The sequence below is a fragment of the Triticum dicoccoides genome, chromosome 1B, assembly GCF_002162155.2.
Source record: "Triticum dicoccoides isolate Atlit2015 ecotype Zavitan chromosome 1B, WEW_v2.0, whole genome shotgun sequence".
NCBI classification, from domain to species: domain Eukaryota; kingdom Viridiplantae; phylum Streptophyta; class Magnoliopsida; order Poales; family Poaceae; genus Triticum; species Triticum dicoccoides.
The window spans coordinates 149,299,447-149,308,710 of record NC_041381.1 but is presented as its reverse complement, the minus strand read 5'-3'; the positions used below and the strand labels follow the sequence as shown (position 1 = coordinate 149,308,710).

Below are 9,264 nucleotides of genomic sequence, written 5' to 3'. Positions count from 1 at the left end.
GGCGGCGAAGTGGCGGAGGCGAGGCATGCGAGCACGGTTAATGGACGAGTCCTGGCCATGGCGAGTCACGGCGGCGGGAGGTCGCGGCGGTTTGGGCAGTTTGGAGGAAGCGGTGACCCGCCGGGGTAGATCGAGGCTGCGGTTGGATCAACAGCGGGTTGGAGAAGCGCCGGTACGGCAGCGGCCGTGGCCGCACGGTAGTTGAGGCGCGCCTGTTGATGGCGGTTCAGGGACAGAGACAGAGGCGAGACCGAGTCCATGGCCTCGTCCACTCTTGTCGTGTTTTTTTTTAAAAGGGCCAGATGTAGTAATCTTCCTTCCATAGTTTTTGAATCAGCCTCCTGGTGTTTTTCCTTGTGTGTATGTACCAATCAGAGTTGACCAAAACAGATTCGGCTGAGATGATGTACGAGTCGAAGATGCCTTAGTCTTTGAAATCCTTGGGTCTGATGCTTCATGTGATGAAATAGTACTCCTGTTTTGATCCGGACTTGGCCTTGTGAGTTTTCGGCGACTTACTCCCATCGGTGAACCAAAGTTGAATGAGATCGCGACACTAACCATGCCGGTTATAGGCGAGTTGCATACAAAGATTTGACACGCCGGCGAAACCATGTCCATAGCAGAAACGTCGGCGGCATATAAACGGAACCCTAATTTTTCATCAACTCAAATCTTGTACTCCCAGATCCAAAGTAAATCGTGTATGGTTGTCTCGTGCCGGTTCTTCTTCATCCGGCCAATCATGAGCCTCTCGATCCTTGGGGAGCCCTCCAAGAAGTCAACACCACCGTGCGCAGTCCCATGGTGGGCGCCCACTGTCGTGGAATTAACACGTCAGATGTCCTAGTGTGAGGACTTAGTCGTGAGGCTAGCGCATCTATGTGGTAGCTTGAGAGGGGTTGATCGGAATCGAGAGACGCAACACGCAAGACAAAGATTTAGACAGCTTCGGGCCCCGGGAAACATCATCCGGTAATAACCCTACATGTTGTTTGAGGCTAGATCTCAATATCATCACGAGGGAGTCGCCGTAAACCGGCTCTCCTCTAGTTGTGTCTAGCCCTAAGATTGTTTCTTGCTTGTCCCTCTTTTGGGGAGCCCTGCCCCTCCTTATATAAGTTAAAGGGGCGGGTTACATGTAGAGTCCGTCTCGAACTAAGAATTAAACTATTTTGACATCCCTTCTTGGGCTTCTTAACATCTGCCGGTTTAACATTGTCTATCGGTTTAACATTGTCTGCCGGTTTAACATTGTCTACCGGTTTAACATTGTCTGTCGGTTTAACATTGTCTGCCGGTTTAACATTGTCTGTCGGGTTATGATTGCCTTAACACCTGCCGGTGCTACCCTCTGTCTTAACTCTTCTGGTTTAACACTCGCCGGTTTACCGTCTGTCATAGCCATCTGTCTTAACTGTCTGCCGGTTTAACACTCGCCAGTTTACGGTCCGTCTTAGCCATCTGTCTTAACTGTCTGCCAGTTTAATACTCGCCGGTTTACCAACTCCCAGCCGGATTAGGACTCTGGCTGGGCCATACCGCGGGGTATATCGCCGACACTGCTAATTCGGTTTTTCTATTGCAAACAGTTATTGAGAAAACACCCTGGGCGATGACCTCGGGCAACGCAGACAGTTTCTAGGAATGAACCGTGTTGGATTAATGAACAATCACACCCGACATCCTCTTGAAAACTGTTTGTGTTAGGCCACCTGGCGCAAAAGTTTATCATATAAAAACTGTGTGAGATGGATAGCCTTTGCCACAGAGTTTCTTCTATGCACCGTGTGTGATGCATTCAATAACGCAAACGATAAAATTGTTAATACCATGTGCAAAGGAAACGCTATCACAACCAATTTAACAAGGAAAATTGTGCGTGATGTACCTGCGAATAGAAATGTTTTCCTTGGAGTGACTTTGTGGGATGTATATACGAACAAAAACGTTTAGCAGAGACTGACTGTGTGGGATGAACCTATGACAGGAAAAGATTTCGCCTGTATAATTGAATTATTTTAGCACTACTATACGTATAACCATATTTGATCGCTCACTGGTCGCACACGACCTCATTTTGCCGAGCGTGTGTGCCAGGAGGGCATATCCCCAAAGGTATATGGGTGGTGTTGGAAGGACCCCCCTATCGTAGTCACTCACTAGGCGACGGTTCCAAATGCCGTTGCGGAATGGGGTTAAAAATTGTTTGTATAGCACCTCGATGTACTAGTGCAAGGAGCATGCGGAACGCGAAAGTCTGGGGATCCCACACCCCATGGCGGCGTTCACCATCTCGCAGGAGCGTGACGTCATCAGGGCCCGGTAACGTTGGGACCCACTCAACAAAGTTTTCGATATGGACACGGGCACGATGGAGTTCATGAGACTGTTGGTAATTATTAATTTACCCCCCTACTTTTAGCTTCTGATCAATTCGACTGCACATTTAGTCACATTTGTAAACGATTCTTGTTCCTTTTGTAGAAAGAGCAACACAGGATCACGGCCGAAAGCAACTCGCCATCTGAGGCGTTGGCGAGGCCCAAGTTATACACCCTATTCAACCGGGCCTTGAACATATTGAAACGATTCCCGGTGGACACTCGTCCGTCGTATGGACGCGTGCACGGCGTCAGAGACGGTGCCATGTGGAAGAAGTACTACCCTGAGACCATGGAGGAGAGAAAGGAAAGATGGAGATTAAATGAAGAAAACATCGGCAAGAAGTTGCGATTGCGGTTGATAAGAAATCAGCTGAGACTGTCAAAGCAGCAGTAGCTACCGTAAAAGAGGATATTGCAGATTCATATAGTGTCTTGGTTCTGGCTATCGTCAGTTGGGCCAACCAAAATCCAAATAAGGATGCATCGGACTTTCCCCGTTCCAACTTCTTGGGGAGCAGCTCGACTAGCATTGACCCAGCAGCTACTCCTGCATCGGCTCCTGCACTGGCTCCCGCACCTGCTCCCGCACCGGCTCCCGCACCTTCTCATAGCAGCCCATCCTCCGTCTCGGACGTGCTTGGCGGTGCTTCGTCTTTGGTTGAGCTCGACGCCCTCATGGTACCTATCACACTAGCCCTCTTCATTATATGTATAATCTCCCGTTTCCATTGCCTTTTGGATGTCTCACGTCGCAGACATGTCTTTGCGGGCCGACGTAACCTCGTGCACCATACTGTACACCATCAGCGGCCAGAAAGGTGGACGTGGGGAAGGCGACGATAATGAAGCCGAAGGAACAATTGTTCAACAACCGGCCGACCCCCGTGACGTCTTCATGGTTTCTGTGGCCAGTGTCGAACCAGGCCACGAGAATTTGGCTCCTCGGGTAGCACTAGGGGGAGATGACGACAAGACCCCACGGCGGCTTGGCGATTGCAAGAGTTGGGTCCTGTTGTGGCCGAAGAGTCTGCTTCGTCTGGAGGCGGCCGGGAGCAGACCCGCGACCAAGCAGCCTCAGCAAGGTATGAACACCAACACCCCACCTATCCAATTAGTGTCGCATGTCGTGTCGGGTGAGGAAGAGGCTCCATTAGTGGCTCATGATGTCACCACCATTGAAGAAGCAATGCATGATGCCATCGACGAGGATGATGATGACCCTCTATAGTATCTCAATACCGGCGGCTCTGACGATGGAGGACTGATGGCTCAGCAGTCTGAGTACTCAGGGTTGGAGCATGATGAGTTGGTGCCTGAATTCCCGGAGGATGGCCGTATTATAGGCTCACTTCCAGTAGCAAAGAAGCATAGCAAGAGATCGAGGGAAGGCAACAAAGTTGCTTCTATGATCTAGCCGCCTCTGCAGCGTCGCGTTCAAGACCGTATACCTATCCCCAGTGCGGGCTTCTTGGCAGTCTTCCCAAAGCATCATGAAGCGAGTAACTACATCACCGATTTCATGGTCGCCAATGAGGACAAGGAGACGATTCTCGTGCCTTATCATCCCATGTAAGTCATCTGTAGATATCTTTCCTTCTATTTCAATCATTCTTTTGCACACGTGGAGGCTAATTTGAGGTGTACTTATTTTTTGCAGCGACGGGCACGCCGTCCTCATCATCCATTACCCCCGATTCTCCCACACTCTTTACTTGGACTCGTTGAAGAACATGAAGAAAAAGGATTACACCCACATCAAGTCTGTTCTCGACAGTGCTATATTTAGCTACGACCTACAGGGTGGAGAGATCAAGACCAGGAAGACAAGGAACCGCGTGCATGCCTTCGGCCATAAGACCGACTTCTGCTGCATCCAGCAACCGAGTGATACTCTTAGCAATGGATTCTATGTCCTCCACCAAATTCTGGATTACAGACGGGGTCAACAGAACCTTTGCATGTCACCTAGATCCGGTGATGCCCATATTATGCAATGGGCAAAGAACCTAGGAGATATCTCGAATCATCGACTTCGAGCTGAGTTCTATCACATCCAGCGTTAACTTGCCCAAATCATCATGAAGGAGGTCGTCGAAAAAACAGGGATGTTCTACGAAGAGGGGCAAATGTTGCGGGAAGACGTCCAAACATGCGTCTTCGCTCAGTGTCTCGACCTGAAGCCTTTCACTGTGCTAGGGGACTATCTCCCTGACTTGGATGGATGGCACGACATGTTGCAGTGATTGGTGATATATGACAAAGTGTCTGTTTAGTCTATACTTTCTCTATGATGAAACTTTGAGTTATGCACGACGAAACTTTATTTTTGATATAATTAAACTGTCCTCCTCAACTAGCGATCATCACTCTAGTTAGGGCATTTTGGGTACTATGAACTTTGTTATTCATGCATATGAGATATTGTTTCTATTTTTGCCAAGTCTGCCTCTTTCTGTTGCTCAACTATATATGTTGCATATTATCTACTGATGTGATGATGCAGGTACGTAGATCATTGATGGCGAAGAAGTGCTACACCAGGAGTATACAACGAGTGGACAGAGTGTCAGGCCCAGGTGTACCGGTTTCTGAGCGACAGCTAGAGAGGGTTAGATAGTAGAGCCGAAGCAGAAAGTACTTAGTTTTGGTTCACGCTAGTGCGAGAGAGGGATACAAACCGGTGCCTCTAGAAGTACTACATTATGTATGATGAGACATGCCATGTAACTTGTATAGCTATATCATGATTATGATGTGACGACATGATTTGTGTTGGATGATATGATGAGACTATTATGTGTATGATATGATAGTATATTGCCAGTTTACGATATGACTAGAATAATGTATAAAACCTATACAAAAACATCACGTAGCAAAAAAAAAGATATGTGAAAATATTGTAGTAGCGCTCTTTAGCACTGAACAGGAAAATGCTACTGCTAAGCAGCAGTAGCGTTGGTATGGACAGTGCTACTGCTAAGTAGCTATAGCAGTAGCGCGGGCAGAAGTGCGCTTCTGCTAAACGTAACATGTAGCACCGTATTAGTAGCGCGGTGAGATAAAAGCCGCAGACACCCTGATCTGTGCTATATATGTGGGCTATGATGAGCACACCAGGACGGGGGTAGAGTAATGGGGGTTTCATTCCGTGTGACATTAACCGTCGAGGCACTGCCGGCATGGACACACAGAACTAACATGAAAAAAACCTTCGAGTGTGCTTCATCTCTCTTCCATGCCCCCCCTCTGAAAGAGGCTATCGGAGAGTAGGGGAATGAGCGAAAAAGCAAAGCTCCTCTTCTTCTAGTGGCTACAGTTTCAACCATATGAACATATTGAATGATTTTTGAGTGAACTAGTTGTACTACCTTTTGAGTGAACTAGCTGTACTACCTTCAACTACAAAAACGCCTTAGAGCATCTACAGCTTGACTTTACAAATCCGACCCCCCCCCAAACACCCGCAGACGCGCCCGAACGCGTCCCCGGGCACTAAACGGGCACTTCTCATATTTCCTTCTCCACATACAAGTCTCTCATACTCATCGCCTAAATCCATACAAAAGTGTGCAGAATATATATAGCTACGTACTACATTCTATGCTACTCAAATTTCGTCGTTATCGGTGATGGTCGGGCTTGCGCCGCCTACATCTGTTGCCGACGGCGATGCCTGGCCTCTGCAGCCGACTCCGAGTGGATGGAGTTCAGGATGGCGTGCTTCTCTGGCCACACACCCACATCCTCCTCCATTGCCGGTGCCTCCTCCTTCCCCACATCCAACGGCGGTGCCTCCTCCTCTTCCTCCGCCAGCTCCTGCTCCTCCTCCTCCTCTTCCTCCTCCCCTAGCACCTCCTCCTCAACCTCCTCGAAATCCTCCTCCGGTTCCTGAGGTAGCCTCGCTTCCCTATGGAACCGGACCTGCTCAATGAGGAAGAGACGGTGTTGGATCGTTTAGTAGCGGCGACGTGGGGGCATGGCTAGGCTCGAGTGGTAGCAGAGGTAGGGAAGAGGCGGATGTGTTAGGGCCGGTGGCGCCAGACCACTTAAATAGCCGGCTACGGCCTTGGCGGTGAGCCGGCGGCACCACGCGGTGTTCACACTACGGCGACGTATGCGGCATCCGTCGAACAGCCGGGTTTCCGGGCATTTTCTCGTGGGGCCACGCCGTTAGGCTGACGTGGCGGGCGTGCCAGGCGCACCCATATCCACCCGATATTTGGGCTGGGTATGGGGTACCGGTTAGCCCAGGCATTTGAGGGCCGTTTGAGAAGCCCATCTGGGTCAAAAAATCATGACCGGACTGTGACCGATCGGCCCACCCGGACGTATGAGGCGGGTTTGAGAGGTCTGGCTGTAGATCCTCTTATCTTTTGGTATATATATAGAGAGAGAGTACATGAATTTAGTGCATGACTCTACTCCTCCCTCTGACCTCATTCTAACTCTTACCGTGTGAAGCACATGCAGTGCCCTTACACTAGTGCAAAACCGGGCTATAGCACCGGTTCATAAGGGCCTTTATTGCGGGTTCTGTAACGGCACTAAAGGGTGTGGACTAAAGGTCCTCCCCCCCCCTTTAGTACCGGTTCTGCACGAACCGCTGCTATAGGGCCACCACATGGCAGGAGCCAGGGCCGGGTGTGGGGAGACCTTTAGTTCCGGTTGGTAACACCAACCAGTACTAAATTTTTTGGGGGGTTTTGGTTTTATTATTTATCTTTCCTTTAATTTTGTGTTTTCCATTTAATTCTTTTTCGTTTGCTGGTATTTTACGATACTACATATTGTACACATTATGCATATATATATATACAAATAGAATTTCTCGTAGAACTGTATATATATAGGGTGGGTCTATTATGATAACACCCCTTAAGACCTTATTATGCACACCAAAACGCTTATTCTGCTAACACTTTTCGCACTGCAAAAAAACCCGAAGAAACTGCACTGAGCCCACCCATCGCACCTTCTTCTCTCTCCTCCCCACGCCCCGACAACCCACATCCCTCCATCCTCCCACTCCCCCGATGCAACCGGCGACCCACCCCACCCATCCCTGACCCAACCACCGACCCCTCCTACCACCTTCTTCCACGCGTCGGAGCCCCGTCGGAGCCACCCCACTGCCGGCCACCGCGCCCCAGCTCGCCTCGCACCATCCCCGCCCCTCCTCGCCGCCCCACTTTCCCCTACTCCGGATCCGAGGCGGCCTCGGCCCCTCCCACGCTGCCCAATCCTCTCCTACGCCAGATCCGTCGCCGCGCCTCCTCGCCGCCCCACTCTCCCCTGGCGATGGATCCGGGCACCACCGCCAGGCCGCACACGGGAGGCGACGAATCGGACCTCCACCGCCACGCTCGTGAATGGCCGGACCGATTTGTGCACGACCTTCACCCATCGGGCCGCCCCTCGCCGGCGTCTTCCTCGGATAAAGGACGACCGCACCGCCGCCACGAGCTGCAGTCCCGGGGAGCAACCAACTCCACTCCGGTATGTGCTCCGGCCAGCAGCTCCCCCCTTCCCCCTCCATCCCCCGATCTGATCTTCTAGACGACCATGGAAGCTACCATGCCTCGTGAGCTGACCAAATCACCCCTGCGTCGATTACTTCTTCAGGCTTCCGGTTCGTGTTGTTCGTTTGTGCTCCATGTGCGGTTCATTTTCAAGATCCTTGGCTGCCTCAATCCGGATCCAGCACCTCCGCCCTGACCCGCGCCTCCGGCGGCCTTGCAATCATTGTCGGCTAGGTGAGAAAGCAGCTCCACCAAGACCCTTTCCCCCTGTATCTATCCTCGCCATCCTCTCTCTCATCTCCTTGTCACCCAACAGGAATGAGCCTCCATGGTTGCCGATCTGGGACTCGTCTGCGCCAAGCGGGATGGAGCACGGGCCGCGCCTTGCTTGCAGTTCACCGAGCACCGACAATAGAACGATGGCAAGCCGGTCGACAGCATGCACGCTTGCAGTTCCTTCGGCAGCACGCCCTCGGGGACGAAATGCAACTGGCCATGACATGGGAAGACGACGGATCAAGATCTCTAGTGCAAGGGCGCGTGTAGTTCAGCCCTGCAGAGACGAGCAGTGCACTTGGCGGAGATGCGCCCAAAGTCCCAGGTCAGGGCTCCCCCCGCCCGCCTGCGTCCACACTCATCTGCAGCCACGGTATCTCACGGGGAAAACCGTCCCTTACCCCTCTCCCTCCTCCTTGGCTCCCGTGTGCAGTGAGCAGTGCAGAAGGACCGCCGGCGGCCGCATAGGAGCAGTGCAGTTTTTCAGCAGCGGGCGACGCGTGCTGGATGTGTGTTTTTGATATGTGTGTGCGGGCATATCAGAAGTTCGTTTCCGCTACCTGGGAGGTTCATTGTGCATATTTTTGAACTATTTCGTACAACAAGAAATTATAAGGTACCTCCAAGGACGGGTTCTATACTTGGTTCCATTGAAAAAATGGGTGCTGCTAGTGCAAGTTCGGGTACATGCCTGGGCATGGAATTTGACTCCTCCAACATGCAGTTCGGTGTGGGAGGAAAAAATGGACCCAATTGCTTTTTAATTTAGTTTTTAAGAATTTTTTCCGCAAGAAATGAGGACTCTATTTGTATTTTTTTAAAATCACAGCATTTCATTTTGTAGAAGAGTCGAGTGGCACCCACACCCTCACCCCTGCTCGACCTTCTTCCTACTCTCCCTCCACCATCGTGGCTTCCTCCATGAGGCATGTTCGTCCCCTCCCGCACTGCATCGCCATGCAAGCCACACTGCATCACCACGTGAGCCGCACTGCATCACTCTTTGAGAGGTTCGCTACTCTATCTGCTGTGCTTCACTCTGTTCCTTGTGATCCAAACCACTTCACTCTGTTCCTTGT

At 51.1% G+C, this 9,264-nt stretch overlaps 1 long non-coding RNA gene across 1 annotated transcript; it reads left to right on the top strand.

The window, feature by feature from the left end:
• The first annotated feature begins 7,468 nt into the window (after positions 1–7,468).
• LOC119324379 lies at positions 7,469–9,031 on the top strand. Its single transcript, XR_005156910.1, has 3 exons — positions 7,469–7,886; positions 8,013–8,143; positions 8,226–9,031. It is a non-coding gene; the product is annotated as an uncharacterized LOC119324379 (long non-coding RNA).
• Positions 9,032–9,264: the final 233 nt, after the last annotated feature.